This window comes from Pogona vitticeps, chromosome 2, assembly GCF_051106095.1.
Source record: "Pogona vitticeps strain Pit_001003342236 chromosome 2, PviZW2.1, whole genome shotgun sequence".
Lineage (NCBI taxonomy): Eukaryota > Metazoa > Chordata > Lepidosauria > Squamata > Agamidae > Pogona > Pogona vitticeps.
The window spans coordinates 303,421,151-303,427,230 of record NC_135784.1 but is presented as its reverse complement, the minus strand read 5'-3'; the positions used below and the strand labels follow the sequence as shown (position 1 = coordinate 303,427,230).

At 39.9% G+C, this 6,080-nt stretch overlaps 1 long non-coding RNA gene across 1 annotated transcript; it reads left to right on the top strand.

Moving 5' to 3' along the window:
* The first annotated feature begins 634 nt into the window (after positions 1 to 634).
* On the top strand, positions 635 to 2,875 carry LOC144586260 (uncharacterized). The gene is made up of 3 exons (XR_013540983.1): positions 635 to 721; positions 2,372 to 2,416; positions 2,737 to 2,875. It is a non-coding gene; the product is annotated as an uncharacterized LOC144586260 (long non-coding RNA).
* Positions 2,876 to 6,080: the final 3,205 nt, after the last annotated feature.

Below are 6,080 nucleotides of genomic sequence, written 5' to 3'. Positions count from 1 at the left end.
ACGTGTGTGTGTGTGTGTGTGTGTGTTTGTGTGTGTGTGTGTGTGTGTGTGTGTGTGTGAGAGAGAGAGAGAGAGAGAGAGAGAGAGAGAGTATATTGCTCATTAATAACTTTATGCTGTGCATTATTACAGTTGGGTTTTTTTTTAACAAAAACCAAACTTCTTTGTATTATCATCATCCCAAATGTTGCTATTTTTCTGTTTAATGTTCTGTTACTGAACTGTTGAGTTGGACAGGACCCCAAGGGTGATGGAGTCCACCACCAAACAAAGAAAACCACAGTTAAAGCATCTCTGACAGGCGGCCATCTAACCTCTTTTTAAAAACCTCCAGTGAAGGAGAAACGACCACCCTCCAAGTCAGTCCATTCCACAGTTCAACTGTTCTGGTTGTCATTTTTTCTGACATTATGTGAGATCTCCTTTCTCATAATGTAAATCCATATACTTTGGGTTCTACCCTCTGACATTAAAGAAAATGAGCCCCTGGATCTCTTCAATCCTGGAGAAAAGATTATTTGTAGTTGGAAGGGGAGGGGAAACAACTGAAAGAATTATAAATTATAACTATACAAAGATAACACAAATATACACATGATTTCAACTCATCATTGCAAGGCAAGGCAACACACTACAGCAAACACACCAGAGACCAACAACAATTGTCATGGATTTCCTTCCACGGATGCAAATTGGCACAAAGCTGGCTTGGCTCAGTTGGGTGAGAACATTATTTAATAATCCTTCATGTGTGTCCAGTAATATGTTTAAAGCAAGCAATCCTTGCTAAAGATTACTTAAAATTATAATTCTTTTTTTGCTTTTAAATGATGAATTTTAGAGATGTATTCTCTGCCTTTTATTTTCTGATGATGCCTTCCAGAGTATAAGCTCTTACATTGTTGGAATGTAATTGAGACATTCTTGTTGTTCTTTTTTACTCTTAAATTGTATTTCTACCATGTTTTGGATTGAATTATGACTTAAGTATTTGCCTGCAACTTAATTTTAGTTTTCATATATTTTTAGCGTATAAAGCATGCTGCTATGTGCCATAGCTGTAAGACTTTGGGATGTTTTCAGTTTTTGAAATATTTTGTACATACAGTATAGCATATAGAGGCAATGTAGGTAAACAAAGCTTGTAGAATTAGAAAAGCTACTCTTGCTTGGAATCATTGCAACAACGAAAGGATTTATACCTTAATAATACTCAGATGAATTTTGATATGATTGGAAATGGTTGTCTGATTTCATTCTGGAATTAACCCTTAATTGGGATAAATGCCAGCTGTGACAAATATGGTATTCTGATTTTTCCCTGGAGGTCTATAAGGTTATGTAGGGCTCTTAGGGAGAGCTGACATGTCAGAATCCCTGACCTGACACCAGAGTGCAATATAGAAAGCTTCATGTCAGCCACGCTCTGAGGGCTTGTCTATACAGGCTCATTTAGAGCGGCCTGGCACAGGCTAAATAGGGTCATTTAAGGTAGGTATGGCATTGGGTGTTATCCTTGCATCCAAATAGCATACTCACCTCAAGGAACCCTTTTTGGTTCACCAGCCTGTTGAAAACAGCAACAGCAATCACCATCTTTGCCCCATTTCTCTCTTGTCCCACTTCCGGGAGGAAGTTTTCATTTTTAAAATATTTTTCCGGAGTGATACAATGCATTAGCACTGCCCTAATACAGGTTTTTAAAAAGAAAACAACAACAGTTTTTACTTCCTTTGTCTCTCTGCAGAACAGAGGAATTGTTTTATTTCACATTATTGTGAAGCGGCTAAGCTGTCTTCTTAAGCCACTTAACAATATGGGAAATTGAAAGAGGAAGGCGAATTTAAAGCTGCAAGTTCTGCTTTTTTAGTTCATTTCCTGAGACCACATGCACTGGAAACAAACCAAAACAAAACAATCTTACCTGCACCAAAAAAGTAGTAACCCCTGGCAAGGACCCAGAAAGGTGTATGTAGGAAAGCTCTGGACAGGCTGGTTCCCTCCAACAGTTACGTTGTGTGGTCGCTGAAAAAAGGAATGAACCAGCCCATCCTTGCAGCTGACCAAACAGCAGGACAAATGCTCATCCGATTCCACACCGAGAAAAGCAATTGGCTGTTTAAATAATGTTTTTTTGGTATTTTGAAAAAAGCCTCCATTGAATTTTTTTTTATTTTTTAACATGACTCTTTCTTGGTCGGTTCACTAAGAGACATTTATTGCCAGTAATAAAATTGTATTGATTGTGAGTTTAATCCGAAACGATTCAAATGAAACATTAATACGTCCTCCTCTGTCCTCTTTTTTGGGGTCTTTCTATGTCCTCCTTTTGGTACCCATGCATCTGGCAACCCTATGCTCAACCTTCCAGAGCTGGGCAATGTGATACACCTTTGGCTACAGACCAATGTAACTTGTAAGTCTTTGTTCCATCTTTCCTCTCAAGTAGTTCCTTTCTTAACAGGACATATGATATAAAGCAGAAGATGGATGCATACTGTTGTGCCTTCCTATGTAGCATGCAGGTTTTCTTCCTCACTTAGCCAACACAATAGATTCCAAAAGTGTGAATGGGACAATTTCCCAAAGTCGAACTGCCACCTTCCAATCCCACCCCACATCTGGCAAGTAGAGAAAAGATCCCATTTGTAGGGGAAGTTGAGATTTTTCTGTGATGGCAACTGGGGAAGGAAAGCGTTTCTGACATTAAACCCCTTGTTTCTTCCTCTTTCACAGGATCATCAGTTCAGAGAGACCCTAATTTAAGAAATTCAATCCGAGTGCCATCATGGATGACAGAGCTGAGTTATATTTGCTTCCCTCGATACACATGTGTGAATCCCATTAGTGTAAATGGGATATAAATGTGTATATATTGAGGGTAAGATAGACTCACAAGAAAAATACATGGGCAGGTGTTTGATCTGTCTAGAATATATGGCATTAAAATATGGTATCTATTGGAAGAGGAGAAAGAAATAGAAAATTTTGTGATTTCAAAGCTTTCATTCTGTCATTAAAGTAGTCAGTATCATCCAAGGTTACTAACATTTTTAGTTACACAGAACATTGCATAGATCTCCAATGATTGTGTGTGTGTGTGTGTGTGTGTGTGTGCGTGTGTTATTGTTACTGTTGTAAAATCAAATACATGGTTTTCCATGGTGGCGAGTGATGCTCTCAGTGTTCAAAATTAGCAGATTTGCAAAAAGAATGTCCCCTCCCCAAGAATCCCATGCTTAACTGTGTGAGTAAGATGAGCTGTGTTGAAATGTTTTAGTCTAATTCAGAATTTACAAGCTGTGCTGACTGTGGGATTCTGAGGGATTCCAAAAAAGAGCTTCTCCAATCTCTGTATTTAACACAATCATGGTTTCTTTTAAACAGAGGGAAATTTCCACCCCCTGTCCCTTGTATTTCTTGATCATGAAGGATCACAATGCTTACTGGGATTTGTGTCTAAGCCTCCATTTACAAAGGACACCCGCAAAAATAGCTTCTCCTCAGGGAATCCTGAAATTTCTTCAGACATTTCTTTCAAAAGAAAAAAAAATCTCCTTCCGTGCTGGAAAAAATTCTTTTTCTGCTTGTAGCTAATTGAAAGATAATTGAAAGCTTCTGACCAGGAGGCTCTTGACTGCAGAAATGAATTGCAGTGGGAAGTGCTGTAATGTTCATCTCCACCAGCAGCAGCTTGACAAAAAAGCACAGAGAGCTACAGATTTTTTTTTTTGCACTGTTCTAACCATGATAAGGCAAACATGCTCTGAATAGTGGGGAAAAAAATAATATCAGCATCAATGTTGTGTCAAGTACAGTACACTAGAGAAAACCATTTCTCTAGTCTTTCTGTTGTTGTTGTTTAGTCATTAAATCGTGTCTGACTCTTCATGACCCCATGGACCAGAGCATGGCAGTCCCTCCTGTCTTCCACTGCCTCCTGGAGTTTGGTCAAATTCATGTTGGTCGCTTTGATGACACCGTCCAACCATCTCGTCCTCTGTCATCTCCTTCTCCTCTTGCCTTCACACTTTCCCAACATCAGGGGCTTTTCCAGAGAGTCTTCTCTTCTCATGAGATGGCCAAAGTATTGGAGCCTCAGCTTCATGTTCTGTCCTTCCAGTGAGCACTCAGAGTTGATTTCCTTCAAAATGGATAGCTTTGATCTCTTTGCAGTCTAGGGGACTCTCAAGAGTCTCCTCCAGCACCACAAAATTCAAAAGCATCAATTCTTCGGCAGTCAACCCTCTTGATGGTCCAGTTCTCACTTCCATACATCGCTACTGGAAAAACCATAGCTTTGACTATGCAGACCTTTGTCACCAAGGTGATGTCTCTGCTTTTTAAGATGCTGTCTAGGTTTGTCATTGCTTTCATCCCAAGAGTGGTCGAAATGACTAGATAGGTGGGGTATAAATACAATAAATAAAATAAATAAGAAGCAGCCATCGTTTAATTTCGTGGCTGCTGTCACCATCTGCAGTGATCATGTAGTCCAAGAAAGTAAAACCTGTCACTGCCTCCATATCTTCCCCTTCGATTTCCGAGGAGGTGATGGGACCAGTCTTTCTAGACAAACCTTATGTTTTTGGTTGGCTGGACAGCTCACTGAATTAGTACCTGGCTGCAGAGCCAGAGGTTAGCAGTTTGATTCCCTGCTCTGCTAACTGGAAGAAGAGCCAGCCTGTGTGGTCTTGGGCCAGCTTGGGCAAGCGGGAGGGGGGGCAGAAGAAAGGAAGGGTAAACCACTTCATAGTACTCTCTAGCTAGAAAACCCTGGAAAGAGTCGGCATGAGTCAGAATTGACTTGACAGCACATGATGATTATTAATGGTTGGTTTACAATTAATTTTACTGGGGGGGTGGTTAAAGCCAAATATGGTTGTATCTGTTTTATTTGTTTAAGTAAAATAATTGCCTTGAAGTAAGCTGTCTTGAAGGCTACCTTTTAGTGGAAAAGCAGGCTATCAATGTAATAAATAAAACAATAAACAAGTAAGTTCACAAGTAGAGACTGATAGACGTCCCTGTCCTCAGTTCTGAGCACTTGGCACGTGGGACATAGAGCCTAACCTATCAGGTCTATTCTGCCTGTGTGGCTTGCAATGAAATCCTGTCTGAAGCCTTTTCTCTCTGGCATCTGATCTTCCTTTGGAAACAACTCTGTTCATACTTATAATTTGGCACGAACCTGCCAAACTAGAAAAACTACAAGCATGATTTCTTGACAAGGAATATAAGTGTGAACAAGTACAAATCTGAATTCTTAGGATGGTATCCTGTGCAGTATTTATGCACATGCGGCACTCCGGATGCGGAAGGTGCCAGGGTGATCTGATGGAAGTCGTGGTTGCACAGAACAATTCACATGGCCGACACATGGTCAGATGGTCACAGCAGCCTCTGCAGTGGAAGTTCCATGCACAGAAATATTGAACATGATGCGTGCCTAAGTGTTCCACCACTGAAGGAGCTTAATTTATGAGAATGATTCATTAATGGGGCAGAGGGACACCCCAAAAAGTTTGTGGGCGAGGCATCTCCTGGCTGCCTTTGCACCTTCTATCTGGGCTTCAAATTCATGCAATATAAAGATGCATTAGCAGCTGCTAAACAGTTGCAGAATTCCTTTCTCTGAAACCTCATCTTGATTTTTTCTTAATTTATTAAAACAAAAAGATCTATGATTTTGCACCAAGGTGAATAGATAAACAGCCAAATCAAGTGCTGGGCTGGTAGCCTGTCGTGGTCTTATTCCTCTGAATTCATATCAGGGCTTGGAAGAACTACTTTCCTGGACCAAACAGCAGGGGATTTGGGGGTTTGTTGTCCAAAAAGTAACTTTTCCAACTTTCTGCCTAATGGTAGTGGGTGCAGGTTTACAGCCCAATCGATTCATAACTTCATCAAGTTAGTGAGTTTATATTTGCAATATTCAGTGCCTTTATTTTATTTTCAATGTTTAAATACTTTACTATGAATATATCAGAAGCACTTCACAGTACTTCCAATGAAAGAAACATAATGCAATTACAAATGTACAAGACACAAACCCATAAGGCAGAAAATAGTATAAAAAT